This window comes from Pseudophryne corroboree, chromosome 6, assembly GCF_028390025.1.
Source record: "Pseudophryne corroboree isolate aPseCor3 chromosome 6, aPseCor3.hap2, whole genome shotgun sequence".
Taxonomy (NCBI): domain Eukaryota; kingdom Metazoa; phylum Chordata; class Amphibia; order Anura; family Myobatrachidae; genus Pseudophryne; species Pseudophryne corroboree.
The window spans coordinates 557,095,786-557,112,155 of NC_086449.1; the positions used below are offsets into that span (position 1 = coordinate 557,095,786).

At 43.2% G+C, this 16,370-nt stretch overlaps 1 protein-coding gene and 1 pseudogene across 1 annotated transcript in view; one reads left to right on the forward strand and one right to left on the reverse strand.

Annotated features, from left to right (window-relative positions):
* Positions 1-16,370, reverse strand: part of LOC134934622 (dynein axonemal heavy chain 3-like) — a 1,803,147-nt gene that overhangs the window by 264,154 nt on the left and 1,522,623 nt on the right. The gene's annotated exons all lie outside the window — the stretch shown is intronic.
* On the forward strand, positions 5,688-5,807 carry LOC134937646 (5S ribosomal RNA; annotated as a pseudogene).

Here is a 16,370-nt window from a genome sequence, read left to right on the forward strand (position 1 = left end):
AAGAAAAAGCATTGGCATTACCACGGGAAGAATGTCTACTCAGAAAAACTAAATCCGCACGAAAGGTGGTACCTTTGGTGACTACCTATACGACGGCCAGTACCATTATTAGGAGGAATGCCAATACATTTTGGCCTATTATCAGTTCTGATAAGTCTATCCCAGCACTTCACAATAGTGCTTTACTTAAGTGCCATCGTCGAGGAAGAAACTTAAAGGACTGGTTGGTACACTCTGATATAATATCACCACAAAGGGAGCTTAGGTCTCATTTTTTAAGCAAGCCTCCGGGGTCTTACAGGTGTACGGGATGTACAACTTGTAGATTCCTGGAAACGGGACCAGCAGTACTTCATCCTCACTCTGGTAAAAAAATTGCTATCAAGCATGTGCTGACTTGTACCTCAAGATTCGTCATCTACATCATCAAATGTCCATGCGGTCTAGCATACATAGGTAAAACCGTATGTACATTCCGGGAGCGGGCTGCACAGCATAGATCCGCCATTAGAATGGCCTTGGAGGGTAAAGCCACCGAACAGCCAGTAGCGCGTCACTTTAAGGAAATGGGCCACAGTATGGCTACTTTGCGCTACAAATTGGTGGACCATGTTCCCCCAATGTCGCGAGGGGGTGACCGAAATAAGAAGCTGCTGCAATTGGAGGCACGGTGGATAAATGATCTCAATACTGTTTCACCAATGGGCCTTAACGAAAATGTATCTCTTCTATGCTTTTTGTAAATGGTTTTGCTCTGCTTTGGTTTTAATGTGTCTGGAAGTAGCACTAACAAGCACTTTATATTTAGGATGCAATGTACCTAATAGGTTTGGAAGCAGTACTAACAAGCTTTCCCAATTAAGTATGCATTAAATTAATGGTTCAATTTATTTGACAATTGATCTGGTTTTATGAATAGGTGGATCAATGCCTTAACTCCATTGAATTTTATAATTCATAGGATATTTTTGATGTTGTTGTATTTTTCAAGAAATTATTATAAGTATAGGTATGGTTATTATGTGATTTTGGCCATACTTATTGTTTCAGGGGAAGCTGCTTATCCATGATGTTCTGATTTTTCCTATGGATCTTAGTAATTATTAGCTGTTTTGGAATCAGTTTACATTACATCTCTGTCTTAATCCCTAAAACTACTGATCCTTTGAGTACTGCACTATCCAGACTCACTTAATGAACCATAGCAGTTTTATGTATAGTTTGATGCAGTATAGAGAGTTACTGCCATATTCCTCATTTGTTTGTGACGCTATCTAGCAGGAATCCGCACACTGTTTGGTGGTTCATTGTTATTGTTTACTCGTTGCCTGGGTAATGGGCCCTGCCTCCACTGCCCGCCTGTTGGTTGACGCGATTTGATGCGCTTCCGGTGGGCGGACCCCGGGGGGGTGGGAGACTTTGAGCACGGAGGTGACGAGGTGAATGTTTGGTTGCTAGGAAACCCGTTTTCCCGTCAGCTGTGGACGGCCGTGCTTGATGACGGCACCCGCGACCGGAAATGGGCGGTGAAGGTGATCAGGGTCTGCACTGGTGATCTATATAAGGTATGTTGTATATGCTTTGTTTGTATCCTGACGAAAGGTGTTATTAAACAGCACCTGAAACGTTGACAATCAAGCCTGTGTAGCTGTCTCATTTTGTTTTGAAAATCCGTGGAGTGCCGCCTGAATTTGCTCTTTGTACTTGCTCTGCTTGGACCGTGGGAGGGCACCCAGGTATTTAAATAAGCTGTTTGGAGTGCCGGTCATACTGGAACTATATATATATATATATATATATATATATATATATATTATATGGGGGAAGTGACAGCACTCAAAACCATAGTCATAAATGCATAAATGGTGCAAGGCAGTAAAATAACATAAAGGCACTCACTTTATCCAGCACATTGGAAAAAGCAAAACAAGCCAACACTCACGATTTTGATGAAAAAATTGAAGAAGATTTATTCCATGTTAGGGCAACATGTGTACATACAGGCACAGCACGACAGCTGTTTCAACTGACATAGGTCTTCCTCAGGGGCTATAAGAACTGAGTGTAACACAGGGATATATACATGAATTGGCGCCAAAAGCAAAAAAAGTTAACAGCCAATGACGGGAGAGGGAGGCGGGACGAGTCCTGTATGCGGCTCCACCGTCTCTCCTGCTCCGTCGTGACATCACTAGTGTAAACAAAGCCGGCACCTTCCCTGTTAACGGCTCAAGTGCGCTGTGCACAGAGCGGAGGACTCGAGTGCAGCCGTGTCAGCGCTCGCATTAGGTACGGGAGAAGGTACCTGCATACCATGCATGAGAGTGCAATAAACTAGCGTGAAAAAACAAAAAGAGGAGGATTCTAACTAATAAACAAAAGTAAACATGACACTGGCATAAACAAAACACATGTGGGAATATGTACATACAAAAAAACAAAAGATTCCGCTGGAGCCAATCATCCAGGTGGTGTCAAAGCATGCTGTGGTTGTGTAATATCATGTATCTAAAGGGAGCAATAGGAATTATTAGTGGCATTATAAGCATCAAAAAAATTGGACCAAAATAGTGTGATCCAGTCACATGCTGGATCAATGTCCTCAGCCACATTACATGCAGATGCAACAGTTATCAATGGATGATGACATAGATGATAATAAATGACACACGGCGGTGTCAGTGGACAGACCTGGCATCAAGGGTTGACACATGTAGTTATAAATGACAGTGTCTATGGGCAGAACAATAAAGCCCAGCGGAACATCTGTTAGAACCTCACACATTGCAGTGAGTAAACGGCTGAACTAGAAAAGACCCCGAGGCAAAGATAGAACAGGATGATGTGTCCATAACTGTATACAAAGTCCCATAGATGGTATAGGGCAAGGGGCAGTAGACCAAGCAGGTGCACCCAGGTACCGCATAAAGCATGTGCGGTGCAATTAGATGTCAGGGTGGTGAGATGAGTCAATACAGGAGGTGATAAGAATAGAGGGAAGGGAAGTGGGGCTTCATGAAAAAAGAGAAAAACACAAAGTGTCTAGAGATTGGCCAATGGGTAGTCCGTGACCATGTTTGGCTAAGTGATGAAGTTACAGCACCCAGTATTCCCAGGCCATCCCTAACACTGTTACTGACTGGGCCCAACACTGCTTAGTTTCCAAGATCGGACGGAATTGGACATTGTCCAGTGTGGTATGCCTTTTTGAGATCACTAAAATTCCACCTCAGAGGTCAAACCGGTACTGCCTGTAGTAAGGCCATGCTAATGATGAAGGCAAAGAATGGCAGAAAAGAGATGCAGGAGAAGCAACATAACTACCACAACCCCTAGAGTATCGAAAAGTGTAAAGACACATCAAACCATGATAACCTGAACAGTGTATAATGACTGACACATGGCGGTGTCAGAGTGCTAAGATAAGCAAATAAAACATAATACTGGACACACGGTGGTGTCTGAAGAAATTAAACCAAAAACAATGGCTGAATCGCTTCACAAGAAACAACCCAAACGAAAGTCTTCATTGAGGCCGTTGGGCGTCAAAGTATGTAATCTATGAATCCACTGAAGTTCTCTTTGAAGCAACAGTCTGTCACGATCACCTCCCCGCTGTAATGGCGGTATCTGGTATATGATGCAACATTTAAGTTGATTGACCGTATGTTTTGCCTCTTTAAAGTGTCTAGCAACAGGTAAATTTGTAAAGTCTCCAGTGGCATCTGTGGACATAAGGCATTTTTTAATGGAAGAACGGTGTTGGCTAAGTCGTCCCTTGAGCATTCTGCTAGTCTTGCCAACATACAGTCGATTACATGGACATTGAAGTACATAGACAACGAAGCGGCTATTGCAGTCCAGACTGTATTTAATTGAATACTCCTTATTGTCAAATGGGTTAATGAAGCGATTGCCCAATAACAGAAATGGACAGTTGGAACATCCCGTGCATCTGTACACCCCGGGTTTCTCTGTCAGCCAATTAGATGGTTTTGTTAGTCTTTTTCTGAGAAAAGTTAGTTTTAACTAGAAGGTCCTTCAAATTCGGTCCCCGTCTGTAGGCAAATCTGGGAATCATGGAAAGCTCTTTGTTGAGAACTGGATCACTCGCATTCAGGTGCCAGTGTTCCCAAATTTTGTTGCGGATAAAGCCAGAGACTGTTGTGAACATATTGCTGAAGTTTAACCTGTCCCGTTCACTGTCAGCAGGACGATTCTTTTTGAATAAAGCATCTTCCCTCTTGATTTGTCCAATCCTGGAAAGGGCATCATCAATCTCCTTCTTGGGGTAGCCTCTGTCAAGAAATCGTTGACACATGGACTCCAATGCAGCCGGGATAGCAGTTGGATCCGAAGTGATGCAGATCACCCGTAGTAGTTGTGAAAAGGGTAACCCTCTCTTTAAGGGTGCAGGGTGGAAGCTTGAATGTAGCAGCAGAGTATCCTGTCTGATTCCTTGCTGTAAATGTAGGTCAAAAGCTTGTTGTCCTCCTTTCTGATGGATACATCCAAGAAATTGATGTGTGTTTTACTGAAAGTCAGGCTAAACCTGATAGTACCTGGAAGTGAGTTCAGTTCATCGATGAAAGCCAAAAGGTTCTCTTCACTGCCTTGCCAAATGAAAAATAAGTCATCATTGTAGCGTACATAAAATGCCAAAAACTGACCCAAAAAAGGATTACCAGTAATATGCACCTGTTCATAGGCTGCCATGAAGATATTGGCGTAAGAACGCGCCATATTCGAACCCATGGCGGTCCCCTGTTTCTGTAAGTAGAAGCAATTTTCAAAAAGGAAATAATTTTTATTGAGAATAATATCAATGAGTAACAACAAAAAGGACACAGGTGGACCAAAGTAGGCATCTTTGTCTGTAAGAAGTTCCCTGCATGCTTCAATCCCTTGTGAGTGCGGAATATTGGTGTAAAGACTCGAGACATCAAGAGTCACCAACAGGGTATCATCAGTGATGTTGCGCACTAATTCAAGTTTCCTCAAAAAATCCGACGTATCCTCGATGAAGCTGACCGTTTGCTTGACCAATGGCTGTAGATAAAAATCAACCAATTGAGATAAAGAATGGCACAGGGACCCCCTTGCTGAGATGATAGGATGTCCAGGAGGTTGAGAAAGAGATTTATGAATTTTTGGGAGTGTGTACATGAAGGGTATCCTGGGATGTGCAGTGGTCATGAATTCAGCTGTGATCTTGTTGATATATCCATTGTTGAGTCCCATCTGTATAATTGAGTCTATTTCACTTTTGTAACTCCCTGTGGGGTCATAGCCGAGTTTGTGGTAACAGGTAGTGTCAGCTTTAGTGGATTCATAGATTACATACTTTGATGCCCAATGGCCTCAATGAAGACTTTCGTTTGGGTTGTTTCTTGTGAAGCGATTCAGCCATTGTTTTTGGTTTAATTTCTTCAGACACCTCAGTGTGTCCAATATTACTTTATGCTTTATTTGCTTATCTTAGCACTCTGACACCGCCGTGTGTCAGTCATTATACACTGTTCAGGTTATCATGGTTTGATGTGTCTTTACACTTTTCGATACTCTAGGGGTTGTGGTAGTTATGTTGTTTCTTCGGCATCTCTTTTCTGCCATTCTTTGCCTCCATCATTAGCATGGCCTTACTACAGGCAGTACCGGTTTGACCTCTGCGGTGGAATTTTAGTGATCTCTACAGCCATACCACACTGGACGACATCCAATTCCGTCCGATCTTGGAAACTAAGCAGTGTTGGGCCCAGTCAGTAACAGTGTTGGGGACGACCTGGGAATACTGGGTGCTGTAACTTCATCACTTAGCCACACATGGTCACGGACTACCCATTGGCCAATCTCTAGACACTTTGTGTTTTTCTCTTTTTTCATGAAGCCCCACTTCCCTTCCCTCTATTCTTATCACCTCCTGTATTGCCTCATCTCACCACCCTGACATCTAATTGCACCGCACATGCTTTATGCGGTACCTGGGTGCAACTGCTTGCTCTTCTGCCCCTTGCCCTATACCATCTATGGGACTTTGTATACAGTTATGGACACATCATCCTGTTCTATCTTTGCCTCGGTGTCTTTTCTAGTACAGCCGTTTACTCACTGTAATGTGTGAGGTTCTAACAGATGTTCCGCTGGGCTTTATTGTTCTGCCCATAGACACTGTCATTTATAACTACATGTGTCAACCCTTGATGCCAGGTCTGTCCACTGACACCGCCGTGTGTCATTTATTATCATCTATGTCATCATCCATTGATAATTGTTGCATCTGCATGTAATGTGGCTGAGGACATTGATCCAGCATGTGACTGGATCACACTATTTGGTCCAATTTTTTTGATGCTTAGAATGCCACTAATAATTCATATTGCTCCCTTTAGATACATGATGTTACACAACCACAGCATGCTTTGACACCACCTGGATGATTGGCTCCAGCGGAATCTTTTGTTTTGTTTTTTTGTATGTACATATGCCCACATGTGTTTTGTTTATGCCAGTGTCATGTTTATTTTTGTTTATTAGTTAGACCCTCCTCTTTTTGTTTTTTCACGCTAGTTTATTGATTTTTTTGCACTCTCATGCATGGTACCTTCTCCCGTCCCTAATGCGAGCGCTGACACGGCTGCACTCGAGACCCCCGCTCTGTGCACAGCGCACTTGAGCAATTGCCAGGGAAGGTGCCGGCTTTGTTTACACTAGTGATGATGCGACGGAGCAGGAGAGACGAGGGAGCCGCATACAGGACTCGTCCCGCCTCCTTCTCCCATCATTGGCTGTTAACTTTTTTTGCTTTTGGCGCCAATTCATGTATATATCCCTGTGTTACACTCAGTTCTTATAGCCCCTGAGGAAGACCTATGTCGGTTGAAACAGCTGTCGTGCTGTGCCTGTATGTACACATGTTGCCCTAACATGGAATAAATCTTACATTTTTTCATCAAAATCGTGAGTGTTGGCTTGTTTTGCTTTTTCCAATGTGCTGGATAAAGTGAGTGCCTATATATAAATATATATATATATATATATATATATATATTTACACACACACACACACACACACACACACACACACACACACACACACACAAATACTGTAGCAAGTCAATAAATACTATACTACACTGCACTATTGGTGTCTCAGTACAGAGGAAGGTAAAAAAAAAAAAAAGCTCCAAGTTGATAGCTGTATCTTGGCCCCATACAAGGTAATTACGTTTCTGTAGATAAATCTACCCAACTGCCTAATTTGTTCTTTTACTCCACGATATGTCCCAAATGCCAAATTATATTAATCTATATTACAAAGGACCTGGGAGAACAGTGGCTGATCATCCCTGATCAAAGCACACTGGTTCTCCACTTACAGTTATCAAAGTTAGTTTCTGCACTTACACCCACACCATGTTGGGAGCAAAAGATTTGCCTGCAATAGATGTCCCATCTCTGGTCTCTGTCTGCATGCTATGAATGAGCATGAAAGTCAGCTTACACTCCCACAACATGCCCATGGCAAACCCACAACCTGCCCATTACACACCCACCTGGCAGATCAGTTCTGTCTGTTGCAAAGTAGCATCATTTATCCACCTGTACATTGTTATATTGTGTCTCTTGCATTTCACTGCAAAACAGTTTGCTATTGCGGTTATTATGATTAAATATCTTTTGTTTTTGTTTCTGTATTTTGTTTGTTTTTCCTCCATTTCTTTGTATTAATGCATTTCCCCACTGTATACAAGAGAATACTGTGGTAGCATATAAATAAATGATGATACTAATAATAATAATAATAATAATAATAAAAAGTAGCAATGTGGTTTCCGGATCTCCATGTGGAGCTGTTAGGGGACAAACGATAGATATGTTATTTTTTTCCACTGATTATATACCAGCTGTCAGCTAGTAACCATGGGCTCATTCCAACACACTTCCTTGTGTGCTGGAGTCTGGAGTAACGTCTCTTCCAACTGAGTACCCGAAGGCTATTCTCAGCTACCCTTGAGATTTCATTGATGAGAAATATCAAACCCCCCTTCTCCCAGTGTAAAATAAAGAGAACTCAGAGAATGGATTATTGTATAAATGATTCTTCAATTAACTTGAAATGAGGGTTTTTTCCACACACATTTTGGTTTTGGAAAAGTTCTTGCCATTGTTTTTTTTTGTCTGCACAGACTTTGAGTTTTTGTGGGTGCTTCTTTTTTATGATTCAGATTGCCTTTGGATTCTTTCTTTTTCTCGTGTCTTGATTTCTGCCTGTTAATTAGACTATGCCCTTGATCACATTCTGCTTCTGGCCTCAGCCAGCTTTCGGACATAGCTCTGTATCACTATCTACTTCTGTAACCTGTCAGTCTGAATCCAGTACCTAATGCATCCTCGTTGATACCACATGATCTGCTTTACTATCTGTATGCCTCTTCTTCATTACTCCACCGAGTCCACCCAACATGTTCACTACCCAATACCCAAAGATAAGTCTTTACTGGAGCTTGAACACTTAGGGGCTTCCAAGTTCCTCCATTGCTCTACTTGAATTCCAGCCCTTGCAGTAGCTGTAGACTTCGTGAAGTTAATCTAGGAATATCATTATCTTAATGGGTATTGCACTAACACCTGCAGGAAGCTTTTATCTTATTATGAATACTATACCATAGTAACACATGATATCACATCCCTATATACAGCAATAGATCACAAAAGTTGTGAATTCATCAATTTGATTCTTGCATCAGAATAAAACCACAAACCTGCACAAATAATGTTATTAGTAGAAGCCATTACCTCCTAACATACTTTCTTCTGTTTCACAGGCATATCCTACAGACAGGTTCACTGGACTGTAATTGTAAGTTATGGCTTTTGTTACAGTTTATCCATCTGCTGCCATTATGAACATTCCCTTAAGATATGCAGCCATTATGTCTACATTCAGAATGTTACAATGGTCAATATCTCAGCATTCACAATATCATCATGGTGTTTATGTCATCATTGTGAATGTCAACAGTCCAAATGTCAACAACACAGGTTTAAGATTAGTCTGCGGTTAGGGCAGGGTTAGGGTTCTAGAAGTAGAATTATGTTATGTCCACAAGCACAATGTCAACAGTATGACCAAGTCACCAATGTGCAAGTAGACATGTCATATGTTGATATTGTGAATGTCCAATGGCAACGTCAACATTCTGAATGTCCACATGTTGTACCACACCCTTCACTGATAGATATGGCATCCTTATTTTCAGCCACATTTTACACACATACCAATCCTGTTACAAGACTTGTCTGCTCCCAAGATCTTGGGAGTTGGTGATTTCTTTATGGGACAGGGACTAAGTTAGGCCTGGACAACCTGTTGCTTTCTAGATATTATAAAGCTACAAATCCCAGTATAAAGTGCGATCTATTGATTATCTGCCAATATATACTTGAACTTGTAGTTTAACAGGTCCGGGAGAGCCACAGGTTACCCAGGCTTGAACTAGTTGGACTGGGAATAACACTCTTCCATCAGCTGGGAGTTAGGTAATTGTTAGCTATGATCCTCCTCTAATACAATTGGATCAGCAAGTTTCTTTTTCAGCTACCCGGAGCACATAAAGATTTGGCAAATCCAATCATTTTTTATCTTGGCCAAGAAATCTCACAAAGAATGATTCAGACATATCAGATGTACAGTATTGAGTTTATTCTGTTTATATGACTGCGATTTACATACCATATACTTCATTACTGGGTGTCACAATTTAAAGCATTTTCAGACCATAAAGGGCATTGAAACAAATGCTTCATCAAAACAAAAAGTATTATGCAGATGCTTTTTGTATAATCGCCATTTCCTCTACCACTGCCGACACTGTGCATATAAAACACTGTATAGTATGGAAACTCAGCTTGTTTTATTCATGGAAATCTTAATATGAGACATAATTAAATGGTTTTTTATGCATATATGTACATTTTATGTAATGAATACATAGTAAATAAATAGCATTCTCCATTATTAAAATAAAATTATATAGGTCTAAACTCTAAAGCAGATGTAAAGCTCAGTCTTATAAAAAGTAATTTCTATTTCAGTTAAGAAAAATAAGAATAACTCTTTTTCTCCCTGTAATACAAATTTCTTCCTGTGTGATTATCTGCAGTGCCGTCTTTCACAAACAAGCACTCAGAGCATGATCAACACATTGTGCATTGCTTTGGTGTTTCTTGTATTGTGGGTATAACAGGGGTTTATTATCAATTGGATAACTAGCCTAGTTTATTAGTATGCTTTAACGAGTAGGATTACACAGTATAGGGTGTTGTTTTGTCCCTTAATTACATTCCTGGCTCACTGTAAAATGGCAAATAATACTAAACTTAGCCCAAACTGTTATTAAAATATGAGTAATGCTGGCGATACTTCAGGACGACCAGCATCCGATGTGAGTCATATCACGATTTCCCTTCAACCCCACCCCCGGCAGCTTCTTGGCAGTCCCGGACACACGCGTGACACAAAATGTGCTAACAACCTGTCATTAAACAATCGATCATGTGCCTCACAAAAAAAAAGTCCAGGGAAATGCCACTGAAAATCGTACGATGCATCGCATGTGCATAAAACAGTGCATACGATTAAGACGGATAATATGGGCTGCATGTATGATCAGAGGATGTAACATTTAACCCACGGGGACGCGCATCGCATAGTAATCTTACTCAACACATGTATGATGTGCACATGATGCATTGTATGAGGAGTAGAAATCGTATATACAAATGGAATTTGTTATACTGTGCTGCATCTTGATAATACTGTAGATCAGAAAATTGAGTATGTGCTTCTGAAAACATAGATAGATGGTATGTATCTTATATGTGCACTTACACTATATTGTACATGGACTGACAATAGGAAGATAGTCAGATTTTTTTTTTAATTTAGGACTTTCATAAGTACAGTATTATAATTTGGTGATTGGAAAGAACAAGAACATTCTGACAGCTGTTCCAATTGAGGTAGTCATTAAAAGACTATTAGAGGCATCTAGGGCCAGATTAAGGGTCACATAGGCCTGGAACTGAAAATGATCAGTGCTATGTGAAATCACTATCACCATTGACATCACTATCAGTCCCAATGTCTCCCTAAAGATGTGAACGTATAAAAATTGCATCATTTTGAGAGTTAAATACAAATATATTTTTAATACTCATGCTTTATGGCCAAATGTGTGGCTAGCTGGTGCTGGTCATTAGCATGCTGTAATGATAATTAGAGATGTGCACCGGAAATTTTTCGGGTTTTGTGTTTTGGTTTTGGGTTCGGTTCCGCGGCCGTTGGGTTCGAACGCGTTTTGGCAAAACCTCACCGAATTTTTTTGTGTGTTTTGGATTCGGGTGTTTTTTTCAAAAAACCCTAAAAAACAGCTTAAATCATAGAATTTGGGGGTCATTTTGATCCCAAAGTATTATTAACCTCAATAACCATAATTTCCACTCATTTTCAGTCTATTCTGAACACCTCACACCTCACAATATTATTTTTAGTCCTAAAATTTGCACCGAGGTCGCTGGATGACTAAGCTCAGCGACCCAAGTGGCCGACACAAACACCTGGCCCATCTAGGAGTGGCACTGCAGTGTCACGCAGGATGGCCCTTCCAAAAAACACTCCCCAAACAGCACATGACGCAAAGAAAAAAAGAGGCGCAATGAGGTAGCTGTGTGACTAAGCTCAGCGACCCAAGTGGCCGACACAAACACCTGGCCCATCTAAGAGTGGCACTGCAGTGTCAGGCAGGATGGCCCTTCCAAAAAATACTCCCCAAACAGCACATGACGCAAAGAAGAAAAAAAAGAGGCGCAATGAGGTAGCTGTGTGAGTAAGCTAAGCGACCCTAGTGGCCGACACAAACACCTGGCCCATCTAGGAGTGGCACTGCAGTGTCACGCAGGATGGCCCTTCCAAAAAACACTCCCCAAACAGCACATGACGCAAAGAAAAAAAGAGGCGCAATGAGGTAGCTGTGTGACTAAGCTCAGCGACCCAAGTGGCCGACACAAACACCTGGCCCATCTAGGAGTGGCACTGCAGTGTCAGGCAAGATGGCCCTTCCAAAAAATACTCCTCAAACAGCACATGACGCAGAGAAAAAAAGAGGCGCAATGAGGTAGCTGTGTAAGTAAGCTCAGCGACCCAAGTGGCCGACACAAACACCTGGCCCATCTAGGAGTGGCACTGCAGTGTCAGGCAAGATGGCCCTTCCAAAAAATACTCCCCAAACAGCACATGACGCAAAGAAAAAAAGAGGCGCAATGAGGTAGCTGTGTGAGTAAGCTCAGTGACCCAAGTGGCCGACACAAACACCTGGCCCATCTAGGAGTGGCACTGCAGTGTCAGGCAGGATGGCCCTTCCAAAAAATACTCCCCAAACAGCACATGACGCAAAGAAAAATAAAAGAAAAAAGAGGTGCAAGATGGAATTGTCCTTGGGCCCTCCCACCCACCCTTATGTTGTATAAACAGGACATGCACACTTTAACCAACCCATCATTTCAATGACAGGGTCTGCCACACGACTGTGACTGAAATGACGGGTTGGTTTGGACCCCCACCAAAAAAGAAGCAATTAATCTCTCCTTGCACAAACTGGCTCTACAGAGGCAAGATGTCCACCTCATCCTCATCCTCCGATTCATCACCGTGTACATCCCCCTCCTCACAGATTATCAATTCGTCCCCACTGGAATCCACCATCACAGCTCCCTGTGTACTTTGTGGAGGCAATTGCTGCTGGTGAATGTCTCCATGGAGGAATTGATTATAATTCATTTTAATGAACATCATCTTCTCCACATTTTCTGGAAGTAACCTCGTACGCCGATTGCTGACAAGGTGAGCGGCGGCACTAAACACTCTTTCGGAGTACACACTTGTGGGAGGGCAACTTAGGTAGAATAAAGCCAGTTTGTGCAAGGGCCTCCAAATTGCCTCTTTTTCCTGCCAGTATACGTACGGACTGTCTGACGTGCCTACTTGGATGCGGTCACTCATATAATCCTCCACCATTCTTTCAATGGGGAGAGAATCATATGCAGTGACAGTAGACGACATGTCCGTAATCGTTGGCAGGTCCTTGAGTCCGGACCAGATGTCAGCATCAGCAGTCGCTCCAGACTGCCCTGCATCACCGCCAGCGGGTGGGCTCGGAATTCTGAGCCTTTTCCTCGCACACCCAGTTGCGGGAGAATGTGAAGGAGGAGATGTTGACAGGTCGCGTGCCGCTTGACTTGACAATTTTCTCACCAGCAGTTCTTTGAACCCCTGCAGACTTGTGTCTGCCGGAAAGAGAGATCCAAGGTAGTTTTTAAATCTAGGATCGAGCACGGTGGCCAAAATGTAGTGCTCTGATTTCAACAGATTGACCACCCGTGAATCCTTGTTAAGCGAATTAAGGGGTCCATCCACAAGTCCCACATGCCTAGCGGAATCGCTCTGTGTTAGCTCCTCCTTCAATGTCTCCAGCTTCTTCTGCAAAAGCCTGATGAGGGGAATGACCTGACTCAGGCTGGCAGTGTCTGAACTGACTTCACGTGTGGCAAGTTCAAAAGGTTGCAGAACCTTGCACAACGTTGAAATCATTTTCCACTGCGCTTGAGACAGGTGCATTCCACCTCCTATATCGTGCTCAGTTGTATAGGCTTGAATGGCCTTTTGCTGCTCCTCCAACCTCTGAAGCATATAGAGGGTTGAATTCCACCTCGTTACCACTTCTTGCTTCAGATGATGGCAGGGCAGGTTCAGGCGTTTTTGGTGTTGCTCCAGTCTTCTGTACGTGGTGCCTGTACGCCGAAAGTGTCCCGCAATTCTTCTGGCCACCGACAGCATCTCTTGAACGCCCCTCTCGTTTTTTAAATAATTCTGCACCACCAAATTCAAGGTATGTGCAAAACATGGGACGTGCTGGAATTTGCCCAGATTTAATGCACACACAATATTGCTGGCGTTGTCCGATGCCACAAATCCACAGGAGAGTCCAATTGGGGTAAGCCATTCTGCGATGATCTTCCTCAGTTGCCGTAAGAGGTTTTTAGCTGTGTGCGTATTCTGGAAAGCGGTGATACAAAGCGTAGCCTGCCTAGGAAAGAGTTGGCGTTTGCGAGATGCTGCTACTGGTGCCGCCGCTGCTGTTCTTGCAGCGGGAGTCCATACATCTACCCAGTGGGCTGTCACAGTCATATAGTCCTGAGTCTGCCCTGCTCCACATGTCCGTGGTTAAGTGGACATTGGGTACAACTGCATTTTTTAGGACACTGGTGAGTCTTTTTCTGAGGTCTGTGTACATTTTCGGTGTCGCCTGCCTAGAGAAATGGAACCTAGATGGTATTTGGTACCGGGGACACAGTACCTCCAACAAGTCTCTAGTTGCCTCTGCAGTAATGATGGATACCGGAACCACGTTTCTCACCACCCAGGATGCCAAGGCCTCAGTTATCCGCTTTGCAGCAGGATGACTGCTGTGATATTTCATCTTCCTCGCAAAGGACTGTTGGACAGTCAATTGCTTGGTGGAAGTAGTAAAAGTGGTCTTACGACTTCCCCTCTGGGATGACCATCGACTCCCAGCAGCAACAACAGCAGCGCCAGCAGCAGTAGGCGTTACACGCAAGGATGCATCGGAGGAATCCCAGGCAGGAGAGGACTCGTCAGAATTGCCAGTGACATGGCCTGCAGGACTATTGGCATTCCTGGGGAAGGAGGAAATTGACACTGAGGGAGTTGGTGGGGTGGTTTGCGTGAGCTTGGTTACAAGAGGAAGGGATTTACTGGTCAGTGGACTGCTTCCGCTGTCGCCCAAAGTTTTTGAACTTGTCACTGACTTATGATGAATGCGCTGCAGGTGACGTATAATGGAGGATGTTCCGAGGTGGTTAACGTCCTTACCCCTACTTATTACAGCTTGACAAAGGCAACACACGGCTTGACAAATGTCCGCATTTCTGTTGAAATACTTCCACACTGAAGAGCTGATTTTTTTTGTATTTTCACCAGGCATGTCAATGGCCATATTCCTCCCACGGACAACAGGTGTCTCCCCGGGTGCCTGACTTAAACAAACCACCTCACCATCAGAATCCTCCTGGTCAATTTCCTCCCCAGCGCCAGCAACACCCATATCCTCCTCATCTTGGTGTACTTCAACACTGACATCTTCAATCTGACTATCAGGAACTGGACTGCGGGTGCTCCTTCCAGTACTTGCAGGGGGCGTGCAAATGGTGGAAGGCGCATGCTCTTCACGTCCAGTGTTGGGAAGGTCAGGCATCGCAACCGACACAATTGAACTCTCCTTGTGGATTTGTGATTTCGAAGAACGCACAGTTCTTTGCTGTGCTTTTGCCAGCTTAAGTCTTTTCATTTTTCTAGCGAGAGGCTGAGTGCTTCCATCCTCATGTGAAGCTGAACCACTAGCCATGAACATAGGCCAGGGCCTCAGCCGTTCCTTGCCACTCCGTGTGGTAAATGGCATATTGGCAAGTTTACACTTCTCCGACGATTTTATTTTAGATTTTTGAGTCCTTTTTTTACTGATATTTTGTGTTTTGGATTTTACATGCTCTGTACTATGACATTGGGCATCGGCCTTGGCAGACGACGTTGATGGCATTTCATCGTCTCGGCCATGACTAGTGGCAGCAGCTTCAGCACGAGGTGGAAGTGGATCTTGATCTTTCCCTATTTTTGGAACCTCAACATTTTTGTTCTCCATATTTTAATAGGCACAACTAAAAGGCACCTCAGGTAAACAATGGAGATGGATGGATACTAGTATACTTATGGATGACGAGCGACTGCCGACACAGAGGTAGCTACAGCCGTGGACTACCGTACTGCGTCTGCTAGTATAGACTGGATGATAATGATATAAAAAATATATATATATCACTACTGCAGGACAGGTATATATTGTATAATGACGGACCTGCTGGACACTGTCAGCACTGCAGACTCCTAAACTACTAGTATGAAGAAGATGGAAAAAAAAAACCCACCACAGGTAGGTATACAATTATGGACGAGCGACTGCCGACACAGAGGTAGCTACAGCCGTGGACTACCGTACTGCGTCTGCTAGTATAGACTGGATGATAATGATATAAAAAATATATATATATCACTACTGCAGGACAGGTATATATTGTATAATGACGGACCTGCTGGACACTGTCAGCACTGCAGACTCCTAAACTACTAGTATGAAGAAGATGGGAAAAAAAAACCCACCACAGGTAGGTATACAATTATGGATGAGCGACTGCCGACACAGAGGTAGCTACAGCCGTGGACTACCGTACTGCGTCTG